Genomic DNA, 25,805 nt, shown 5'->3' with positions numbered 1-25,805 from the left:
CGTGGGCCGTGGATTTTGGGTTTAAAAGTTCAAGTTCCGGGTAAACACCTGGCCAGTCCCGGACCCACCCGGGCATAACTCTTAGCCACTCCCCGGCCCCCCGGGGCGAATATTCGATGCAAATCGATGCAAACCCCGGGTATTCCTCGGCCCAAGTTCCCGGCTCGGAGCAGCGGATATAGGCCTGGATCTCAATATGGTTTTAATATCGCGGCAATCTTGTCATGCGGGCTCAAATTTCGGCAGGTATGTCTTCAATGGACTGCCAAGCTCTGGACATGCTGGGTGGATTCAAACGCTTCAAATATAGGCCTACATGTGTGTTCCATTGCAAATACGTCAGTTACTCATCTTGTTGCGGAACATGTAAAAACGATAAACGAAATTAGGCTACTTAGATTCTCGTCAATAGCGCAGAGCAGCGTAATTCTTTCCTTTACTTCCTATTATATTAGTTGTAGGCCTACTTAATTGCTTTACTGTTTGAGTATCAACGCACAGCCTTCAACACTATATTTAATATATGCATGCTTGTTTTAAATATTACGAGGCATGAATGGCGTGTCGGAATAACCAGGAATATTGTATTGATATAGGGCCTACATGTAGGTCTATATATGATTAAAACATCAAAGATATGAAAGAAACATATCACTGCATTTACATCTGTCCAGGATACTGAGTGGCGAATGTTCGATCTTTGCATAAACATTTTAAGCACATAATATTACACTAGGCCTATATATGATTTTTTTATGTCAATCCAAAATGCAGCTTCAATTATAATGAGGCTATTCTGTAAATGCCCATACCCCATCCAAATAGGCCTACCTTGTATCTTGTTTAAAATCAAATGACCATCTATCAAACTTTTGGCACACAAGTTATTAATATTTTGTTTCACGAGGTTGCTATTTTGGATATCATTAAAAACGCTCCAACATGAAAATATAATATACAGTGGCTCCGGAACCGCCCGGAGCCTGGAGGGCCCGCCCCCTCAATAATTACAGTGGTGGGGGGGCCCAAGTACCCTAGAGCCCCCCCCCAATAATCTGAGGTAAAATTCATAATTTTCGGGTAAAATTCATAAATTTTCGGGTAAAATTCATAATTTTAGGGTCAAATTCATAAATTTTCAGGTAAAATTCATAATTTTAGGGGTCAGATTCATAATTTTAAGGTAAAATTCATTATTTTAGGGTATAATACAAAATTTTAGGTACAATTCATGTAAAAATGTATGCATGTCAAAAGCTTCCAGCGCTTGGCGAGGCGGATACCCCTCCGCACCCACCCCTTCAGCGTTTGGCGCCTCGGAGAAGGCCACAAATTTTGGGCCCCCCAATATTCAAAATCTTCCGGAGCCTCTGATATAGTTTTGAAAATCTGTATATTAACACAAGACATTGAATTCAATTTTTATATCATACACCTATAATTATTTTTTAAAGAAGAAAAATACAGTTCGAGAATTTATAAAGAACATGTACACTACCTATATAGTATAGTTTTCTATTAAGTATTATGGCCATGTAGCAGTCGATCGCAGATGTCACAAAGTATCATGGATTCTTTTATTATCACAGTCAGTTTTGTTTTTCAGGGTAGGCCTAATAATTTAAAACTGTCGGCGGGTGGTTAAAACTTAAAACAAATAACGTAAAATAATAAAAACCAATACATTTGGCAAAAATATATAGCAGGCTCTCGTTTGCACATGCATGTCAAGAAACCAGCGTGGTCTGGTTAAACATGCCTACTTTAGAGCCCTGCTAAATACATGGCCTACTGCAAAATTTTAAAACAACAGCCAAGATCTTTTTTTTGAATGGATTTATATAACATTAATCATCCACGGCTACGGCCAAGTGATAGGATTCCCCGCGGTCCATAAATGCGGGCATCCTTAGAAAACCACGGCCATGTTCACGGCCCATTTTACTGGTTGGAAAAACCCGGGTAAATTACGACATAATCCCGGCCCTCGCCGGGGAAAGTCCCGGCCCAATTTCCCGGGGTTTTGACCGACGTCAAGTCTTATACCAGTCCCGGCCAACACCGCTCCCCGGGACACATTTTGAGGCAAATCCGGGTCACATGATGTCAAGTCCCGGACCATCCCCGGGTCCCCAGGGGCCGGGGTTGCATTTGATATGTGCATTACGATCGGTAATGGATTTTCTATATAGGGACCCTTCGTAAAGTTACGTCTAGTAAAAGGATAAATTTGTGTGAACATTTACTTGAGATACTAAGGGACACCAGGGGTTATTAAATAAAAATAAAAATTTCTTAAAGTGCCACTTTAAAATGTGGATAATACACCCAAATGTCTTGGGAATACACCCAAATGTCTTGGGAATACACAATACACCCAAATGTCTTTTAGTAATACACCTACTTTTGCTTTACTTTTTTGCTTTTAAAAGATGAGTGGTGTGTTCTCGAACTACAACAGCATGCAAGTCCTTGCTGTCCTGCATGGCCAGTGGCGGCGCCAGGAATATTTTTTTGGGAGGGCATTGGGGAGGGGCAAAGTGAATTTCAGGGGGGCAAAATTGGCAAATTTTGCCCAAAATTGCCGCAAATAGTGGAAATTTACATGATTTGGGGTTTTGCCTCAAAAGTGGGGGCAAGAAAAATATTTGGGTGCTCCCCTTGCCCCCAGTAGCGTCGCCACTGTGCATGGCTGTTCCCAAATCCATAGCATCAAGTCCAGTGTCCTGTTTCAATACATCCACATATGTTATGTATATAAATGTCCAAGTAATATACCCAAATGTTTCAGTAATACACCCAAATGGCTTAATAATACTGTAAATAAACATACAAATCCACATCAGAAACAGGCGTAGAAACAAGATGGGGTTTGTGGACTCACTTCAGGGCCTCTGGTGTGGTCTTTCCAATCAAGTCAGTGCTGCTTGTCATGTGTAAATTCTATTTCTTTTCCTAGATTGTCGGATTGTAGTTTCCAAGGACCAGTCAGTCAGTCGTAAGCATGCAGTACTCAGAGTCATTCACCCAGACGGTAACTTGGTAAGTTTTAAAAAGTCGGAAACCTGGAAGTGAACCAGAAGTAAGTGTTTCTAGTTCATAGTTCGTCATTTCAGTGTGAGGTTTTTAAGCTTACCTAATGATTTTAACGGGAATTATCGTTCTAAAAATGACCTCTAATAAATGCCCCTGTTTGGAAAATGCAATGCCCCTGGGGCGTTTATTTGAGGGAATACCATATACATATTTAAAAAATCTTTTGCATGAACGTGAAGACACACAACGCTCTATCGTGTAACGCAACAGCATGCAATGCTGGTGTTATTGGCCCTCATGAATGCGATAAAGCTCAGCATACAATTAAAGCACAGGGACTTTGCCTGATGGCAGGGCTTGAAATAAGGATTTCAGATGCAGGAGCAATTTTGGGTGCTTTTGTGTAAATATTGCCCCTGGTCTATACAAGTACACACAGTTCTGTTTCAGAACCAGGGGCATTTTGCCTTTTAGCAGGGGTAAATTTGCCCCTTGCTCCTGCTTATTTCAAGCCCTGCCTGTTGGTGAATGGTCTGTATCTCTTTAGTCTATGGCTCCTTCATAAAGACTAATGCCCATATCATACAAAGCAATAGAAAGGTGTGTAGCCTTTTTTTTTGTGGCGTAACTTCTATCGCTTATCGGAAAAGCTAAATCTTTGACCATCACAGGCATTTTGTCAAAAAGGATCGTCACTCGCCAGTCATGTCTTTAAAATTAGTTTCAGTTTTAATAGGGTAAGCCATTTACTCTGACCCTGCAAGATTCTTCAAAATAAAACTGGGCACCTATGTCAACAGAAATGTTGTCTCTATAAACCTAATAACAACATATTTCACCAACCAAGTCAATCAAACAAACATCTATTTTTTCAATCCCCCCTCACTTCATTTATAGGGTAAGCCGTCTGCTCCATCAACAGTTACCCTGAAAGATGCTTCCAAATTCGGCACCCTTGTCAACGGTACTCAGATGCCTCTTGGAAGTAGTGTCACATTGAAGGATGGGGACCAAGTTACCTTTGGGGCAAATAACACCAACAAATGGAGGTAAGTGTTAGGAATACACCCAAATGTCTCAGAAATACACCCAAATGTCAAGAATACACCCAAATGTATTAGGGATACACCCAAAAGTATTAGTATACACCCACATGTATTAGGGATACACCCAAATGTATTAGGAATACACTCAAATGTATTAGGAATACACCCAAATGTATTAAGAATGCACCCAGATGTCTCAGAAATACACCCACATGTATTAGGAATACCCCAAATGTCTCGGAAATATACCCAAAAGTATTAAGAATCCACCCAAAGGTATTAAGAATACACCCAATTATGTATAAGAAAGTTATACACCCACATGTATTAGGAATACACCCAAATGTATTAGGAATACACCTAAATGTATTAGGAATACACCTAAATGTATTAGGAATACACCCAGATGTATCAAGAGATACAGATATCTCGGAAATACACCCAAATGTATTAGGAATGCCCCCAAATGTCTCGGAAATATACCCAAATGTATTAAGAATACTCCCAAAAGTCTCAGAAATACACCCAAATGTATTAAGAATGCAATAAAATGTCTCAGAAATACACCAAAGTTTATGTATTGGGAATACCCCCAAATGTCTCAGAAATACACCCAAATGCCTCAGAAATATATCCAAATGTTTTAAGGGTACTACACCCCTGGCCAATTTTGTGCCTATTTTTGCATTTTTCTCAAAATTATAGCACATTGGTGACAAGTAAGATATGTATATTATAGGGCAAGGACTACAACTACTGCACTGGAAATTTTATTTCAGCACAGACAACAGTTGTGGAGTTACAGTCAAAAATGAGGAAAACCAATATTGGATCAATAAATCAATAACTACTTGCCTTGAGTTGCTGAATTTTCAATGCAGTAGTTGTAGTCCTTGCCCCTATAATATACTTATCTTACTTGTCACCAATGCGCTATAATTTTTGAGAAAAATGCAAAAATAGGCACAATTGGCCAGGGTGTAGTACACACTAAGAATACACCAAATGTCTCGAAGTATACAAATGTAGCAACCAGGGGGGGGGGGGCTGTTGTGGCATTCACTACCCTCCATAGCTCAGGGAAGAAGATATTGAAGACTCTAATCATGCAGCTAAAAGGACATGTTGTTTCTGATTGGAACAGAGAGTGCACAAACCTAGTCATTATTCATTTTATTTTGTATTCATAACAGGTTGACATACAAACCTCTTGTTGCGGCATTCTCTGCCGTCCAAAGCGCAGAGAAGAAGATATTGAAGACTCTAATCTTGAAGCTAGGAGGACATGTTGTTTCTGATTGGAACAGAGAGTGCACACATCTTGTTATGACTCAACTCAGTGTTACCATTAAGGTACGGTATGATTCTTGATTTTATATTGACTCGCACAATAACCAACCTCAAATAATTTTCACCTATCATAAAGCCTTCTGTCATGTGCTAGAAAAGTGTGAGAAATAAAAAAAAAAAATTTGCACATACGTTTGCATGGAGGACCTGGTGTTGATAGCAAGATGGTGATTCAATGAAAAGGGAGAATTATAAGCCGAACATACTTCAGTGGAAAGGTGGGTACAGGGTAGATATCTAACCCTTCCCAGAATCCTTTGCAATCTGATAATTCTTGTCATTTCATCAAAATATATTAGGCTGGCAAGTAAGCATCATTATCTCGTACACTGGTGTGTGCTATGTGTTGTTTGTACTGTTTACCCTGACTGCTCATATCCATAAGTACCAGACTTGAGCCCTATTTATCAGAGAGAGTCAGTGATCGATTTTCGTATATTTTTTTGTGTAGCAAAGAATGCTACTCACTTTCAGATTTGAGTAGCAATTCCAAAATTGTGAGTAGCATTTTGCAACATGCTAATCCTGAATGTTCCATTTTCAGTTCAAGTCAGTGGCCAGTGATCGAATTTCGTATATTTTTATGTGTAGCAAAAAATGCTACTCACTTTCAGATTTGAGTAGCAATTACAAAATTGTGAGTAGCATTTTGCTACGCTAATCCAGGTAAATCGAACACTGGAGAGAGTCTGTGTAGCTCAGTGGTTAGAGTGCTCGCCCCATAAACGAGAGGTCTGGGGTTAAAGTCCCGCACCGACAGGTATCATGTCCGGAGTTTTTACTCTGGTTTATCTGCCTATGCATGTTATGTTTTAGACTATGCCATTGTCGAATTTTATTAAAAATATGTTATTATTAGTCATGATGAACCCATTTCGTTGAACTCAAAATTATACTGACGTTTATTAAAATTAAAGTATTCAATAGTAAAATGGTCATAAAGAGTTAAAAATATTAGACGATTAGTGACAATAAAAGTAATTGAATGCAACATTATCTTGCATAATTATAACGGCTCACTTTAATACTGAACAATTCTGATTTTGGAATCTACCAGTTTATTGATAGCGAACCCGAAATTTCGACTATGAACTTTGAATTGTAAGCAGAACTTTACCCCCTGGACTTTGCCCTCTAAAAACACACTGTCAAGCATACTTGTTTATCAATCCATTAACCACAAGTACACGCTAGATGTTTGATGAGAGATTAATTTTCGCGTCAACACAAAAGCGCAGCAAATACCACAGACAGTTGTTTACGGTGTAGTTAATGGTAATGGCGCGGGCCCAGACGATTTAAACCATAGCGAGGTATGGGCGACCAATCACAAGGCAGATCCATTTAAAGATGCATTACATCATGGCCAATTTTAGTTAGGCCAGAAATTGGCCTAACTCTCCATAGAGTCCCGTGTTAAAAATCTTAACCGCAAGGCAATGTCAATAGTCCAATTGGGAAGCTAACAAACAGAGGGAGTAGGGTGACTGATCAGATGTGAAAATCTATCAATTGTGCACACATTAATTAAATCAGAGTTAGCTTAAATACAATATCCAGAGTATGCACAATGGGCAAGTGGACTACAGGGTAGTCTAGTTATGTTTCAACTTGTAATTTCATGTTTAATTGTGCAGGTGTGCAATGCGTGATTCTTCTCTCCCCTGTATATTGATATATTAAGAATATTTGATTAAGTATCATTAATTCGATCTTGTGCGCTAGTTTGTAATATCTATGTTGCAGTGTATGATGTGTAAGCCTCTTCCCTTGTTTGCTAATTGTATTTTATTTTGTTTGCTTCATTGAAGTAATGGCAACAACTAGCTGTATTTTGGCCTACAATGCTGGCCATAAGTGTTGGGACGGTTTGATAGGGTAATGTAAATAAGCCCCCCACTCCCCGATCAATGTTGAATTTGACTTTTTGGTCACACGAGCCTTGTGGCACCCAACATTGATTGGTGGGGAAGGGAGGGTTGGGTGTTAGGAAAGTGTTTAGGCTTGACACCAAAGAAACCTCCACTTTATCACGTTAATAATAACGAAATAAGGTCATACTATAGTGTACGTTTTCCATAAGTGTCCCAACACATTTTGGCCATGGTTGTATTTGAAAAGTTGAAAAAAATCATCTAATTTCAGTTTTTTGCTTATAACTCAAAAAGTAAATATGATATTGACACCAAATTTGGAGCAGTTAGAGATCTTATCATGTGGCTTTACCAAAAAAATTTGGATGGCTACATTTGAAATTTAGGGACTGGTCACTTAAAATGTCTTAAAACGATATTTTGGCCCTGTCTAAGTTCACTATTCGTCACTTTAAGGATGCACACAGGATCACTGAAGTGTTACATGGCCAAAATTGAGTTTTCATCACTAATGTCATCTTCAAACCGTATTTTATCTTGTCATTAATAGATTTTAAAGAAATCTTAAAATTTGAACCATAAGAAAAGCTATTTTAAAGACCCTTTTTCATTAAAAATTAAGTCAAAATGCAAAAGCAAATAAATCATTGTTTTCCCCGCAATATATCGCGTTCTAAATGCTGCGTATGCTGCGGCGCACAGCTAGCAAAGACACGCACACATGGTAAACATGGTAAACTGGATGGGCGAGGTGATTGCTGATTGAGGCGCTGGAGTCGCCAATCGCGATCACTACCGTATTTATCTCTTCCAAGGTAGGTAAAGCTTGCACCATTGCATTATGCGAAACTGCGGGCCGACAGACCACCACCGTCCCGTCCCAGAATCAGTAGGCCTACTCGATAAATTTTGCCAACAAAAGTGCCGGTATAGTGGTATAAATTATAGGTTTTTATTATAAAAACATAATAGTGAATTTTTGTTTGTTTTTGTTTTGTTTTTCAAGTTTAATTCTGAACTTGAAAAGATGAAATTTATCTGTAAGAAGTAGGGCCTAGTTACCCGTAAGAAGCCCTGTGGCGCAATCTGGTAGATACGATAGAAAGCGTAGGCCCTAAATATTTTGCTAGTAGGCTAGACTTAGCCCATATAGTACATCATTAGGCTTATTATTTTATGTTTAAAAATTTGTTTTATTTCATTCATTCATTATTCATTCATTCATTCATTCATTCATTCATTTCATTGTTATTATTTGATTTACCAAGTTGGTGTAGTTGGACAAGAATATAGGCCTATTATATTAGCTTATATTTTATGCATTCCCAGCCTTGGTTCGGGGGCCTCTGCGGTCGTTCAGTCTCGTCTTAATTTTGAAGACCATAAAAAATAGGCAAGCAGTTACTACCGGTAGGCCTATATTAGATACCGAAGGCCCTGAATAATGTTTCAAAGTGTTATTAAAACACGGATTTAAGATTCGTTCTCAAACGTTCTCTACTCCTGATTGACCGTTAACGCAATGTCAAAAACGTTGACATTTCAATACATCATATCGACCATCTAGGCATAGGCCTACAACTCTATGTCAAAAGTGTCGATATTTGAAATTGGCATAGCGAGCACGCGTTTATGAAAGAATTTTCATGAATGTTTTAATGCTAAATAATACTTGCAAACGAGAAATATAATCGAAAACGCAAATTCGTGATTTTTTCATAACCCATTTTAACTACATTTCCATTAGTAGGCCTATTGCGATAAAAGCTTTTGGTTTACAACACTTTTTGCGAATGTTTTGGCCGAATGCCTTTTTATTTGCAATGTTTGTCTGGCTTTCAACTTTCACGTTTATAATGTTTTCTGCATACTTTAAAAGGCAAACTGCTTTAAAGCATTTTTCGTGAATGTTTTCATGCAGTGTTTTAAAACGCTCTTTATAGCATGATGCCTATATAGGGGCCTACGGTAGGCCTACTGCATAAACCACAATCTAATTTAAAGCTATAAGTGTTCCGTTTTCTACTTTTGAAATTCGGTTTTGTTAGGCTATGTCAATTTCCGTGTTTTTCATTTTCTTGTGACCTCTCCGTGTTTTGCCCGTTTATATATAGGCCTACTTTTTGTCCGTTTTACAAGAAGTTGATTCAAGACATATTACAACTTTTACCCCACTTTTTACATGCTTATTTGATTGAAAACAACAACAGACACACTTGCGGTACAAATATTTTACAACTTTATTGTGGCTTTAGGCCTATAATAGGCCTATCGCCTATGACTTTTGTACGTGTTTGATATTCCGTAAAAAGTTAAAAATAAAATATGATAACAACAAACAATTACAATAACAAAAACGGAATATTGAGTAATGCGACACATCAGAATCTTTTAAAATTTTACTTGGGATTCCTGTGGTGTAGGCCTAGTACAAGGAACTTATACGATGTCCTCATTCACAAGTTTACGTGGTGAACTAGTGTAGGCCTAGCTATAACGGGCGTTAAAATGCCTATCTTTGGCGCGGACGGGCCGCTGTGGGCGGCCTCTCAAAGCTTCTCAAGCACCAACTAAAAAGAAAAAGCAACGAGTAGTAACAACTAACAACATCATGTTTGCGGTTCACAAAAGGACAATGAACATAAAAATGCAATATTTGTCAACACCAAAAAAAAAAAGGGAAAAAAAAAGAAAAAAAAAAAAAAAAAAAGAAAGAAAATCACCAAAAACGCGATAAATTAAACACATTGCATTTTTAAAGCAAAATTATGAAAATTAGGACAAAACAGAAATTGCAATTATCATGATTATGTCTCCATTTATTCTTCATTTCATATTCTTCATTTCAATTGCTTGTCAGTTATTCTATGCTACTTTTAATGTTCTGATGTCCGCAAATTTTAATACAGAGCATGATCTTTTTTTTATACGGAACAGGACAAATAATTTGTGCTTAAATAATCATGGTTTCGTTCGCGGCAACACGACCATGCACTGTGCAACTTATTCGCGTAACCTGTCTGTCTGTCCATGCGCCCTGTCGCTCCTCAAACGCCGACGCTTGACGCCATGCCTTGCCGGAAGCTCTGCTGCACCATGGAAACAAGACTGCAGTAAATAAAATGGCTACTCCATGTGGATAAACATCTGCCGAATGTGCATGGATAATTTTGTCATATTGTATATTTTACCTTCTAAATCACCAAAAAAATGCCAATCTGCTGCAGTTGGACGCCCCTTCTCATTTTCTAACTTGACCAAACGTCACAAGTCACCGGATTATATATTTATGGAATAATCTTCAAAAATGGACCTAAAATCCGCTGTATTTTTCTAAATCGCGATTTTCGGCAAGTTCACTTTTTACGACTTTTAACCATTTTTGAGGTACACATGCATGTTGAATAGCATTATATTATAGTTTAAGCCTGTTGAAGTTACACAGCTCTGTGGCGCAATGGATACGGCATCTGCCACAGGCGCAGTGGACACGGGTTCGAGCCCCTGAATTTATTTAGATTTCTTTTTCTTTTCTTTTTTTGTTATTATTTTACAATATTTTTTATCATATTATATTCGTCGTTACATTAATTTTTGCCAATATCCGTCCTTCTTTTTTTCTGTATGTCTACCTATATTTTACTTTCTATACTTACTATAAGTTTCTTTGAAAGCGCTTTGATAAATTTCAGTCATAAAATGTAATTTAAGCCTACTCCTGCCGACTATGATTATATTTACACGATATACTCGTTGCAAATACCACATACGTTTTTGATGCAAACGATGAAAATGATTAAAGTTTTGTTTTTTTTCTTCTAAAAATTAGCTTTTTTTTTTTTTTTTAAGTATTTTTTTCCCAAAATCACTCTTTTAAAAGACTTCAATCAATTCCTGTCAACAAATATCATGTATTTCTGGTGATTAAATCACTACTCTTTCAAAATAAAACATCATTTTACGCAAAATACGTAGTTGGCATAGGCTATAATGTTCAGAATGCACTGTAAAATACATGATATTGCGTATAAAAACGTGACCGTATCCCTAAATCACATGAGGAAAATGCAATAATTTTTATATAAGTGAAAAGATAAATAGTTTCTCCGTTTTCATGTAAAATTTGATGAAAATCCAAGCTATGGTTGAGGAGATATGGGCCAAAACACACATTTTAAAATTAGATTTTTTGTACCTTAGAGACAATGCTGGCCATAAGTGTTGGGACGGTTTGATAGGGTAATGTAAATAAGCCCCCCACTCCCCGATCAATGTTGAATTCGACTTTTTTGGTCACACGAGCCTTGTGGCACCCAACATTGATTGGTGGGGAAGGGGAGGGTTGAGGTGTTAGGAAAGTGTTTAGGCTTGACACCAAAGAAACCTCCACTTTATCACGTTAATAATAACGGAAATAAGGTCATACTATAGTGTACGTTTTCCATAAGTGTCCCAACACATTTTGGCCATGGTTGTAGGTAGCATCACTTTGAACAGATATTAATGCTCTGCATGCTGGCCTTTAGCTTCAACATAAAAAGTCCAAAGTTAATATCAAGAGCTATCTTAAGAACCACTGAACCAATACTAGGCTTGTTTGTACTCATTTCAATGCATTTTTCATGCTGATTCAAAAAACATGTATGGTCATGAAAATGTACATTCCTGAATATTTTGAATTTTTAAAGAAAATTTGAAGCTTGTCGTCTGCAGAGAGTTAACATACTTTAAATGCTCTTCTTCATCAAATATGACAAGGATATATGGGTCTTATCAAAGTGTTTTGAGGTTCTTTTTCTGATTCCATAGCTAGGTGACTGCGGCTCTTATATCATGTAAACCTATAGTCACACCACAGTTTCTACACTCAATGAAAGAATCGGCACAGACTGACAAGGATACGGGCCTTATCAAAGTGTTTTCAAGTTCTTTTTCTGTTCTATTTCCATAGGTGACTGCAGCTCTGTTATCATGTAAACCTATAGTCACACCACAGTTTCTACACAAAATGAAAGAATCAGCTCAGACTGACAAGGATATGCCAGACACTACAAAGTAAGAAAACCTCTTATGGTCAAATTCATACATAACATTTGGGAATAAATTCTTTGACACATAACATGTATATGGTATGTGAAAGTAAGCCTATGACATTGTTAACTATGCACAACTCAATTACATCAGTCACACTGCTCAATATTGTTACTAAGCAGCCATTTGTTAGGGTAGGAGCTTACTGAATAAATCTTTAGGGCTCATATTGAAATTCCCTTACACAGGAAGGTGTGCGCCATCCTGTAGCTTTCCTGTGCTAGCCTTCTTTTGTTAAAATCCTGGGCAGGGTGTATCACTGATGCATATAATCCATCCGTTTTATGACTGAGCTTTCCTGAGGTGCGCGCTTAACGAGGGGAATCCTGCCTTCTTTCTGTGTGAAAACGTGGTAGGGTATTTCAATATGAGCCCTTATATCAAATGGTCTATGGTCCACTGTATGTCCACTAAAAAAAATAAGATGGTCATTGATCAGTAAGAACCTGCACTGACCATGGTTGATAACCATTGGGAGTAGCATGGCACACTGGTTAATGTCTTTGCCTTTGGTGCGAGAGGTCCCGGGTTCGATTCCCCGCAGGACCTAATATAAAAAAAATCTCCGCTCTCCCGGTGGTTCATCTGGTTATTGCAGGGCAGATGATCCATGATAAAAGACCTCGTTTACAGGCGGTTCCGATCAGGGTAACGCCCGATTGTTGGTTGCACTTGCCTGTCCTGTAAAAATACCCCAACCAGCTATCTACGGTGACCCCTTCGTTCTCCAGGTCGCTTGTGCCTAGCCGAAGTTTCGTCAGCGTTATCTCATAGATTTCAGCCTAGATATGTCCGACATAAAAAAAAATTCATAACCTCATGAATAAACAAAATGTGTTCAATCTTGTGTTAAAACACATTATCAAAAAATTTAAATGTGCGGACGCAAATGTAGGTTAGAGTATAATGACTGCGTCTTGTGACGTGTACAGTAGTGACTGCGTTGTGTGACATTTTATGTGTTCAAATAATTTACACAAGCACTGGCTGTCATATTTAGACATCTCATGATTGCACGCTATATTGTGATTGGTTGTTAGCTGTGTGTCTGTATAATCGGCTATTCAATTTTGTTGTCAAATTTAAAAGAATAAAATGTGACGCAGCTGGAGTTATATATCTGAGATATATTGACTTTGCATCATTTATTTTTCCGGCATTGTGAAATATCTAAACATTAATTACATTATTGCGCTTTCGACCTAGGAATATTGGTTCCAAAGCACTCTGTTGAGATATTTCACATTGCCCTCACACCAATTGATGCGCAGTCATTAACCTCTACATGTAATTAAAGCGTATAATATCACACAGTAAAAAACATTACAACTTTCAAATTGCACCAAAATGTCATTCAATCATTATTTATTTATTTACAATAATTTGGCCAACAGACATTAATTTTCTGATCCTTCCAATCAATATCTGTTTATACCAGTTTTGTATCATATGTGACTGGACACTACGAATCAGCCGTAAAGTCGGCCCGATCAATTTTGTTTTATTTCGTGTTTAGAAAATGTATATCATAAGCTTTAAAATAGTATATTATTTGACTTCAAACGATATCCAGAAGCGGGGTTATGGTTTGTTGAACTCTGCTCCTTCAACAAAATGGTTCTTTTTTTCGGTTCTACACATGTCTCTTTTTCCACATTGGTTGTAATAAAGTCAATTGGCGGTCATTTCAAATTATCCCCAAGTCAACGAGGTTTAGGAATGTCCTCTCATTGTCATTGTTGGTTATTGTAATTTGTAACCCACCACTTGAACAGGATTTAGCCAAAGCAAACAAAGACTAGATCTATTTAATGATTCGATATGTAGAAGACTATTATCCTCTTCAGCAATAGGATTATTGATTGGTTTAAACGCTATCAAATGAGAAACATGTCGCGCCTAATTGAGACACCTATGAATACGATCTTCACGTACATTTTGCACTGTATCTCAGAATACAATTTGCCGAGTTTGCAGCTCATTCTAATGTCCACTCACAAATATACCACAGCTTGTCAGTGTATTACTACAATGTATACAGTCCATTAGGCTTCCTTGAGACAGTAGCACCTGCAAGTGATACACACGATAAAATGCGGTCGGTGCGGTCACTTTGCGCCGCATCTCGCGTATCAGATGCAATGCCTTTGACCTTGTGTGTCACACATAGATGCTACACTGTCCAAGAAGCCAAAGGGACTAGAGGGTGTCACTACAATGCATGTATAATCACTTTTTGTTCCACTTTGTTTTCCTGTTATTAGTTTCCGCCCAAAATTGGTGGAAGAAGCTATAGATACCAAAGAAGTGAACTTTGACCCCAACCCAGTCAGATCAACACTTTTCAAAGACAAAACGTTTATATTTGTTGCAGATAAGCAGGTAAGATTATGGAGCCACGGACTAATACAGACTATTCACAAACAGGTCAAATCCTAGCATCACTTATTAATGAGGGCCGATCGTTCCATGAAGTGTGACAGACGAAACTGCTACGCACATACCGCATGTTTTTATGGGTTTTTTGCGTAAACTTGGAAGGTACACAGTACTAGTGTAATTATTAGACACGCACGACAGAACTATCAGCCCTCATGAATATGCGAGAATTCACAGCATACAAAAGCACCTGGGTTTTGGCTGTTTGCGAATAGTGTATTATTTTAATGTATCTGTGATTGGAATACTGGAATTGCAATAACCTGGATCTTTCACAAGTCGCCTGAAATGTGTGCTTTATACAGTATTGGGTAATAAGATTTCGGGAAGCAGGGTTGGCCGGTTAAAACCGCCCCGGTTTAAACCCTGTGGTTAAAACCGGTAAAACCAGGTTTTAACCGCCTAGTTTTGACCGCTAAAAAGTGGTCAAAACTGGTCAAAACCATTTTGATACTACAAAATCAAATAAAATAAAGGAAAAAAGACTGAAAATTTACTTTACTTGACATTTATTTTAATACAAAAACTTCATACAAACAGTATCATACAAGTGCAACAAACAAATTGATATCACTGTAGGCTGTAACATTACTTTTTGTTTCTCCATAGTGGCTATGCTAGAGTTAGTTTAAATCCATTAGCCTAATTATCAAAATTTTAAAAGCAATGTCCCCCCCCTTGGTTTTAGTTTTCTTTTTAACATATTCAAGTTATTTGGCACATTAGCAATTCTTCCTCAATTCATTACTGTGACAGTAACCTACATGTAACTTGACAACAGATAACAATACTCAATTTATTTTTATATAATTTGCATTGCATCCATGTAGATATTCAAAGTCATTTACAATGCACAGGTTTTCTTTATTTGTTGAATTAGTAGAGCATTAAAAAAAGTAAAAGTATTACCATTAATTAACATGAATGATACATATATTAGGGTGGCCACAATGCTAGCTATTGTGTGTACCCCTGCCTACATACACAAATGTATGGTGAAAATGTAACAGATTCTGCAGCAGTTGGAAAACTTTTGGGCATTTTGAATTCCATATAATTTGTCTCCTAGTAACTTTTGTGCAAACCCGACTACCTAATTAGATAGAAAATATTCTGCTCGTAATGAAGGTGAATATAGCATTTTTGTACGGTCATGCATAAAAAAGTTACGCACAAAATAATTTTTTGTCATCAAATAAAACTATTTTCCCAAAGATGTACAATTATGCTATATTCAGTTTTACAATCTAGACCCTCAGAGCAAAATCCTGTGCAAAAATCAGACAATTTGGTTGTGTAGTTTAGGAAATACAGGCCTTTGAAGGTCAAAATTGGCACATAATAGCGCCCTCAACGTTGAAAATCACATATATTTACTTTAAAAGTCCTGGCAAAAGAGTTATTTTTGTGATTTCAGCCATTTTAAAAATGTTGTAAAGAAGAAAATATAGCAATTATGACCCTGGATTTTTAATATTTGCATAAATGAACATTAAATAAACAAAAACAATACATCTTGTGCCTTCTTTGGCTTTATTCCCACAATTATCGCTCCGTGAATATGCAAATTTATGACAAAATCAGGATTTTCCTAAAAATGGGGTACCGGGTAAAATGGCCAATTTTGTGAATCTTTAAAAGGCTGTATCTTCGCAACGGATTGTCCGATTGAGTTGATTCAAGAGGTTTTTTAAATCATTTTGCAGCAGGAACAATCCTGACAGAAAAAGTAATTCCAGGGGTGGGTTTGAAATTTTCATGTGACCACCCTACATATATGTAGGTAACTATTCTGGTGATATAGGTAACATGAATAATATAGATCAGGCCCGTAGCTAGGTGGGTGCATAAATCTTCCAAAAGATTACAGAACAGGCGTAAATTTTTACTGTTCCAAAATATTTATTAATAATGCAATAATTTGCAATAGCTGCCAGGAGTCACACTAGACTGTCCCACAGTCTCGGTCCGGCCTGGATAATGGAACGATACATAATTACATAATAGCCTACCAAAATATGCCATAGTCCTTCACCCCCGATTCTAAATACACAGCCCAAAACCAATTCCTCTCTCTACACAAATTAGCTCAAATTGATGCCACTACACTGATCACACCTCCTATATTGAGCGCTAAAATTCAGTGACCGCTCCCCACGCCGAGACTGTTCCGAAGTGTTAGAGATTTCACTTCCAAATAGTCGTTCAACGAAGCCCGTGATTCTGATGTCAATTACTAAAGCCCGCCCCAGTTTCAATTCAAATATGGTAGCACAAAGCTATGCCGCGGGATGTGACGCAAGATCGGATGGGACACTTGTCATTGCTTGTCAACAACTGAGAGGTATTGAGCGCAAGTGGCACGCGTCTGATAGACCCATGGTGCAGCGCAATAATAAAAGGCAACCACTGACTCGGACTTAGGCCTATTGTCCATATTATGTATATTATCGCGTGCGGTTTGCAAATGTTTGCACATTATTTAGCTAGGGAAGCCTTTTCAAATATCCCCGCTGCCAAGCTGCGTTGATTGGTCGGATACAATATCTTTGTTTTAGTCGCTACACAAACGTTAATGTAGTGAAAACATGGACGTGGTATTTAGAAAGATTGCGTGACTCCAAATCCGTAAAAGTGAACTCCCAGCATTTTGTGGGAACTGGAAGTCAAATTGCTTACAGACTGGGAGGGTCCATGTATTGGGTTGATTTTTAATGCTATGTAATCTACATTACCAGTCGTTCTCCATGGCCCCAAGGGAGGGTCTAGAGTCACACTTGATGTGTGCAATATAGAATGGAGAAATTATCCAAATATCTACGGGGCAGCTATTACAGATAGGACCTGACCTAAACCCTCAACATGTATGTATTCAGATATGAGAGTACAAAATTCATCCGAAGATAACTTACGTATCAACATGCTCAACATATATACATCTTGAGAAACAAGTTTATATATATGATTTACTTTTAACTTTACTTTTAAAAAAGTAAAGTTAAATCTACTTTATTTCTCAATATCAGTATATTTAAGAAGCTAATTAATGTATATTTCTCAATGTCGATATAAAAGTAATGCATATATGCCAGTGGGAGCATACTTTGCTCCAATCCAAGTGTAATGTTTACAAAACTATCCTTTAGTATATATTGTGCCAGACAATGATTATCTAAATATCTTATCAGTATTTTCCTACATGTATAAATCATCCATGCATTTAATTTTTATAAATTTTGCTGTCATGTTTACTTCCAGGCAAAAAATGTTAACCCTTTGCTTCTTTTACTTCGCCTGAATGTGTTATTTTATTTCAATCCATGGGACATGGACACAGTGACCTGTGGGTCACATTTGACAATTGCTGCCTTTGGCCTGGTTGAAGCAGCTTGTGGTGTCACAAACTAATACATTCATGTGGAATTTGCATCTAAGGATAAGATTAATTTTATCCTCACCAAAATGTACATAAAGATATAAATCATTACACCAAGCCTTGAAATAAACAGACTGGAACCAGGAGCAGTTTCATTTTGAACATTGCTCCTGGTTCACTGGGATTTTACAAGAACCAGGAACAATTTCTGAAGAAATAGGAGTAATTTCCAAATAGTAAATCCTTTTTCTGCATACAATACAGCATACCAGCACTATATCAAGTGCAAAACTGGAACCCAGGAGCAATATGTTTTAGAAAATTGCTCCTGGTTCATGTGAATTTTACGAGGACCAGGAGCAATTGGTGGCTTTACGAGGGGAAATTTGTTCCCTGCGCCTGCTTATTTTAGGCATGTTCATCAGGACTTTTTCTTTATCGCCAGCAAATTTATTGCGATAAACAATAATGCGACAATGAGAGCAGCTTCAAAACCTTTTATTTAAACAATTTTTTCTTTTAAAAGAAATGTGAAAAAAATTCTTTTATGAGCCATACTTTATTTCAAGTTTTGCCAAAAACTTGTGTATTTGTCTCCAATTCCAAAGCCTCTTTGTCTTTGCATTTACATACACACATGCACGTAATCTGTGGTTTAAAAGCTGTAATGGCTACTGATCAGCGATGTTTTATACATGTTAATTTGACTGACCATTCACTTTTACAGTAATATGGCACATTTCATATTGAAAACTTATCGATAAACGATATTAACATTATCATCGTGAACATGCCTAGCAAATTGGATCCCTGCGCCTGCCTATTTCAGGGCTTGTTAGACACTGATTAAAAGCATAATCTGACATACTGCATTTTCTCTCTTAACATCCAAAGAATATCACATTTTCCAAAAGGAGGGTGTTAGTTCAATTATATTTGTTCAATTAGCTCAATTACAATTTCCATTATAATGAAGAGTATTGTCACTGCCTGATTTTGACCCCATGTTTGAAAACCTAGCGCTACCCCTGGAGGAAGGTGTTAATCATAGAGAGTATACAGTAAGCCATTTAAGGTGGCTGTGTACTCTCAGACATGCATGTAGTAAAAGTGCAATAACTTTGTAATTATTCATGCAAAAACATATAAAAGTATACATTTTTATGAAGGCAAGACATCAATAAATCTTAATATAAATACAGGTTTGGGGTAAAACAACAATTTTGAAGAAAATCACAAAAAGTGAGTTTTTGGCAATATTTGTTAGGTACATCATAACAAAAAAACACTCTTTCCAAAATATTTTATTTTGTTTTTAGCTCAATCTTGAGGCTCCATTCCAAAAACGGTTTTCTTATTTTTTTGATATTTTCCTTATTTTTTGAGATATTGACCATATAAGGCATCAAAATGAACTTTTTAAAATTCAAAAACGCCTATTTGCACAAAATGATGCCCAAAATCGGAAATAGACCAAAATATAAAAAATGAGAAAACCGTTTCTTGAGTCGATCATGCTTTTTACGATGATCATATTTGCTTACCTATAGATGCTGTATTTATTGAGTTATCGTAGTACCTAAATCGTCATTTCACGGAGAAAATGAAGATTGAAATAATGGCCGTTGAAGTTTAAAGTGGTCACATTTTGCACTTTCATCGAATCTCACAGGAGAATGCGACAGTTTTCGTTTTTGTAACTTATATTACGTAAACATCGGGTAAATCCACAGCCCCTTGAGAAGTTTGAGCGAAAAACATTCATAACTTGGTATTTAAATCGGGAAAAAAAAAAAAAAAAAACCCACATTTTATCAGCTAAAACGGAGCCATTTGACCACTAGGTCTTTGTGAAATCAGTGCTTCCGTGGTGTTTCCATAAGATGCGCCGCGATGCAGATAAGCGTCGCGTATGCGTCAGCGTATTTGTGCGTTAACAAATTGCGCGATCGCAACGCGATGAGTTGTTGCGCCGTGTACCTTGCTGGTACAACAAAGATTTTCTTTCCTTTTCAATTTCAAACACGAGTGGAATAGTGAAATAAAATCCTTAAAATATTGCAGTTGGAGTTTACAAATCTGGATTTTCATTCCTTGTATTTATAAAAACATAACAAGGTACAAACATATCATAAAAACTCAATTTTGAGAAAGAAACAATGGCTAGAGTACACAGCCGCGTTAAAATATATGTACATTGTATATGGCCATGCGTTTTGAGTTGGGCCGGTAATGCGTTACATGTTTTCGCGAGATGAAAATTGCATGTTTTTCGTTTAGATACGAATATATCTTTCACATAATACCCAACATATAAAAAAGTATACATTTTCTGGCTGCAAATGAAGAAAAAAAAAAAAAAATGCACTTTAAAATGACATAGGGTGTAACACTAAGGAGTTATGAAACTGAAAATACCAAGTATTTTAGGGAAAAAATGTAAAATTTGACAAATTAAAAAAAAAAGTTAGCTTCACCCCACATATTTAAAAGTTCCATATTTGAATTCCTCTCAGTCAGAGCTTTAAATACATATATAACATCATAGGGTTCAATAAAATTAAAATGATTTTGCGCCAGCCTCTTTCAAGGCATATTTTCCCATTGACTTCAATGTGTAACCCGAACGGAAAATAAAATATGCAAAATTGCTTCTCAAAGCAAATTAAATTACCTGGAATATGATTGTATGGTGTTATAGTATGCAGTTTAAAGTGAATTGTAAAATGTGAAAAAAGAAATGGACCTCTTGCATCATATGACCCCTGGGGGTCACTTTTATTAAATTTGCTCCTCCTGATCCTCCTCCTCCTGATCCTCTTCCACCCCGCACATTATGCTAATTAGATGCAAATTATTCAAATGTTAATAACTTTTTACAACTTTGTTTAAGGTTTATTGTATTGGTCTCATCACAAGCTTTAATTTGACACCAAATATAACTACATAGGCTGCATATTAACTGAGAAAATTAAAAAGATGAACCCTAAAATGTCGCGCGCATGTAACATCTCCACCTATTTACTGGCCCAACTCAAAACGCATGGCCATATCAATTAGTTCAGTCATTCAGGAAGATTAAGATTCAGTTGCATTTTACTTGAAACTGTCCCCAACTAGATGTCACATACTCAATGACATTAATTTGTTAGTTGAGGCCTTCAAATGGACTTCCTTTGATATGCTCCCCATTAATGGTTACAGTTACACGGCAGCCATGCACATATTCAAACCAATATGTTCCGTCTTTGTTATCATACACAGTTGTGTGCCACCCACAAAGTTTTGCTGTTACCTGTACACCACCAGTCTTTATATGATATCCAGTAGAATCTATAGTTTGTACAATAGCTTTATAGCCATTATGCATTGGCCGAATTGTACACAGCTTTGGATCAAGTTTTGACAAATCATTGAAAGGACTCCCCCTGATTGGTTTACCATTAATGTTGACATGAATTGCCCCAAAGGAGTAGTACTCAAATTCATATGTGCCGTCATTATTATCTTTTACAAAAAGATGGACCTGAAGTTGTGTAACATCTACCCTTGCTCCTCCAGTAGTAATGTTGTTGCCCCTGTCGTCTGCAGTCTGCAAAATCGCTTTATAAACAGGACCGATGTTTAGTCCTTCCACGTCTCGCTTGTCCCGCTGCAATTCAATTGTACATTGAGAAGGATCAGTCTGAGAAGGATAAAAGCTTGCAAGAATGAAAAATACTAGTGCGGCACCGATAATCAAATTCCTCGTCCCCAAATATCGAGACCAGGGTCCGATGTACAGCTTCCAAATGTGAAGCAAAATCACCTGGAAAAGTTGTATCAAAGTGTAGTGCATCAAAGTGAAAGTTATATCTGTTTGAAGTGATTCTGTGTCAGGCAGCTGCATTTTTTCCAGCTCTTTCAGTCGATTCATAATTTGATTATGAGAGAATAGTAGCTGTGTTGATAGACTCATATCGCAGGCATTAGTAGCGAACTCACAGGCGCTTTTCATCTGGGCAGAGAGAGATTCAATACATTCTATTTTCTTGTTCATATTTTGTATTTCCGCATCATACATTTCTTGCAGTTCTTTGTGGGCTTCACTGCATCTAGCGTGCATTTTGTTGTAGAGATTCTGTTCCGATTCTTGCAAATCTTTCCTCTTCTTGTTGAAGTTTTTTGTCAGAGATTCCTTTAGCGCTTCAACGGCTGCTCGCTTTTTGATTAGTGCTTGATTTCTCTCTTGCGACCGTGCACAGGATTGCTGAACAGTGTTGATGATATCGGGGACAACGACCGTAAGCTCAGCTAAGTTATGTCCACGGTGATCAACGTGTCCACAAACTTCACATATCGGAACCATGCACTTTCCTTCAGAACAGAACATTATCAACTCTTTCTTGGGATGTTTTTCACAGTACACGGTTTGCATTTTTGGGTTGTAGTTGTTCTCTCTGAGCTCCTCCATTGTTGACAGTTTGTGGTCATGTAGAGGGCGCATTTTCTGGTGATTTTGGACGCATGCATGGCACAAGAAACACCCGCAGTTATGACAAAAGCTTACCGCTGTAGTTCCTTCCTCATCACAACTCCCACAAGAGACAGACGATTTAAATGAATCTTTGTACGCCATCAAGTTCTCTACGATAAAATTAGCTGGTAGATTATCCACCTTCCCATCTGGTGTTTGTACTTCATTACGACACAGTGGACAGTCAAATTTCAGTTGTTTCTTGGCGTGTTTATGTAAACATGACTTACAGAAAGAATGCAGACATGGCAAGAATTTTGCCTTATGTTCCTCACCATCGTATAACTCAGCACAGATAGAACAGGTTAAGAACTCTTCTTGAAAATCCTCTTGCCCTTTTACAAGAGACGGTGTAGCCGCCATTTTGATTTTGTCATACGAAGTGGTCAATCAGTACATGTAGTTTCAACAAGCGAGGTCTATAAAGACATTATAACATTACGACTACCATGGCTGCATCTGGTCAATGCATTAAATTGGTAGGCATCATAGTTGCTTTACAGTAGTGTTGCCAAAGACTTTTGGGCAATAGAGCAGCCCAATATTAAAGCAAAGTGTGTGCTGGCAAAAGCATAGTAAAATTTGTTATAGCACCATTAAAGTCATAATGTACGATCTTATAATATGAATTTGGTTAATTTTTTTCAAACCTGATTTTTTTTGCATATGTGACCCGGCAGCACAAACGAGCCGTAAATTCCCTAAATTGTATTCTGTGTTACGGTGTAAAATGTGTACGAAGGTCGTATTCATTGATAACTTAAGCTGGCCCGACATCCGTCTTATTTTCATAGTCAAAAACTAATCAATACTCCTATTGTTGAAGTGGATAATAAGCTTCTACCTTAGATGGCCGGCTATAGAACTTTTAATAGCTCTGGTCTTTGTTTGCTTTTGCTAAATCCTGTTCAAGTGGTGGGTTACCAGGCATTGTATTTTGTACAGGTATGCATAACCAACAATTAACAATGAGAGAACTTTCTTAAACCTCGTTGACTTGGGGATGATTTGAAATGACCGCCAATTATGACCGTTTGATATATATTGCCAGCAATGTGGAAAAAGAGACACATGTAAAAGCGTAAAAGCTATAATTTTGTTGAAGGATCAAAGTTTATCAAGCCATAACCCGGCTTCTGGATATCGTTTGAATTGAAATGATATACCATTTTTAAGTTTATGATGTTTATTTTTAAACACGAAATAAAACAAAATTGACCGGGGAGGAATTTACGGCTCATTCGCCGTGGACGGTCACATATTTGTAATGTTTACACATGTCGCAACTTGCACCTAAGGGGTGGTGCAATAATTATGTGTACCATTCTCAAAATGGTCTGCCAAAATCGCTTGCCCCCCCCTCGGCCGTGCCAAAAAACGTGCCATTTGCCCCCCCCTTTTGATGTGCCAAAAAATCTTTGCCTCCCCCCTTACACATGCAATATTTTGGGGAACCCGAATTTAAAACCTTAAATTGTCTTATCATATAGTGCGAGCGCAGCGAGCAGAAAATTTTGCATATTTGAACGTATTCCAAACGTTTTCCTACGCCTTTTTAGGGCGTAATATAGAAACGGTGCCCAAAATATCTGTGCCCAAAATTGCTTGCCCCCCACTTCGACCTGCCAAAAATCACTTGACCCCCCTTTGACCTGCCAAAAATGGTTGCCCCCCTTTGGCCTGCCAAAAATCTTTGCCCCCCCCGTACATTACATAATTATTGCACCACCCCTAATGGAATCAGCCAAATTTGTTGTGTTTGTAGGTAAACAGAGCAAAGTTAGACATAAAGTCATAATTCAAGAAATTATGACTTTATGTCCGCCCATAGAACTGCGTGTTAAACGGCCAAAATAACAAGCAGTGTTTCTTTCACGTTACCTCGTTATTTCAGCTCAAAATGGACAGAAACCATTCCCGATCATTATTAATAGTTTTATTTCAGCATTTTGAGTATATAATGACAAATTTAAAATTTGAAGGAAATCGTACATTAAGCCTTTAAGTCACATCTAGATCACTGCACATGCTTTTCTGCTAATATGTCATGTTCTGGAAAAAAGGGCAAGGTTCAAAAATGCAATATCTTGTAGACATCTCCAGTGCAGGTAGGCTCTACTTAAATGCACTTTGTGTAGTTCAGATATAATTCTTGATGCCAGAAAATACTATTTGTTTTAACTATTCTTTTTTGCTCAATTAATTAAAATACTTAAGTTTGAACTGAACATTCCAGATTGGTTATTTTGATTGAATAAAAGGTAATAATTCCCCTTGATAATTCCCTTGCAAACTGGAAAGTAGCCCAAATGAGATAATGATAATAAATTGTGGCAACATGCCTAGGGAGTGTATTCTTGGCTCCAATCCATGTGCAACCACAATATGCATGAAATGTGACCGGGTGAATGTCTATGCAAAGACTAAAGTAATTTTTCACTGTGGATTCAGTATTGCTTTTATTTTTGTGAAATTATATTTTCACTATTTTGTGGAAAATGATAACAGGTTCCACATGATTAGGGACCATTCACAAACACTTGTTGGGGGGGGGGGGGGTGCATCAAAGTATTTGAAAATGCCCTAACCAAACCTAACAAATCAAAATTTCTTATAAAAGTACAAGCAGTGCTGGAGCTGGACTTTTACACAGGCCAATGGGATTCAGGTTTTTTTACCGTGTAGCTCCCCCCCCCATTAATTTATATTTGATGATAATACTGTGGCTTATATAATTGACAAATAAATTGAGACTCATATATTCCATTGTGTATATTGATATAGAATGACTTCATGCAATTAGGTGCAGTATACCTATACTACGCTAGTTGCGCATTGCGTAAGGCCATATCTTAATTAAATCCTGTGTCTCAAAGCTTGTGAGAAATTGAAAACCTAATGCGGAATGCGTTTTTTTTTTATAATAATTAATACAATAATTGTATTTTTTTATGTTTATTTTTTTTATGTGTCAGTTTAGGATTTCGGACAAGAATTAATTGTGTGCAAAAATTATTCAGGTTGCTAGGTTGGAATAGTAGACAAATAATAATGCTACAAACCATTATTCTTCTCTT

At 37.3% G+C, this 25,805-nt stretch overlaps 1 protein-coding gene across 1 annotated transcript in view; it reads left to right on the top strand.

The window, feature by feature from the left end:
• Positions 1-14,661: 14,661 nt before the first annotated feature.
• Positions 14,662-25,805, top strand: part of LOC140146345 (uncharacterized) — a 28,541-nt gene continuing 17,397 nt past the window's right edge. Inside the window, exon 1 of the mRNA XM_072168154.1 lies at positions 14,662-14,779. The gene's annotated coding sequence lies outside the window, so the exon portion shown is untranslated. The remainder of the gene's footprint in view (positions 14,780-25,805) is intronic.

Source organism: Amphiura filiformis, chromosome 2 (genome assembly GCF_039555335.1).
Source record: "Amphiura filiformis chromosome 2, Afil_fr2py, whole genome shotgun sequence".
NCBI lineage: Eukaryota > Metazoa > Echinodermata > Ophiuroidea > Amphilepidida > Amphiuridae > Amphiura > Amphiura filiformis.
The sequence above is the reverse complement of the archived record's forward strand: the minus strand, read 5'-3'. Positions and strand labels throughout refer to the sequence as shown.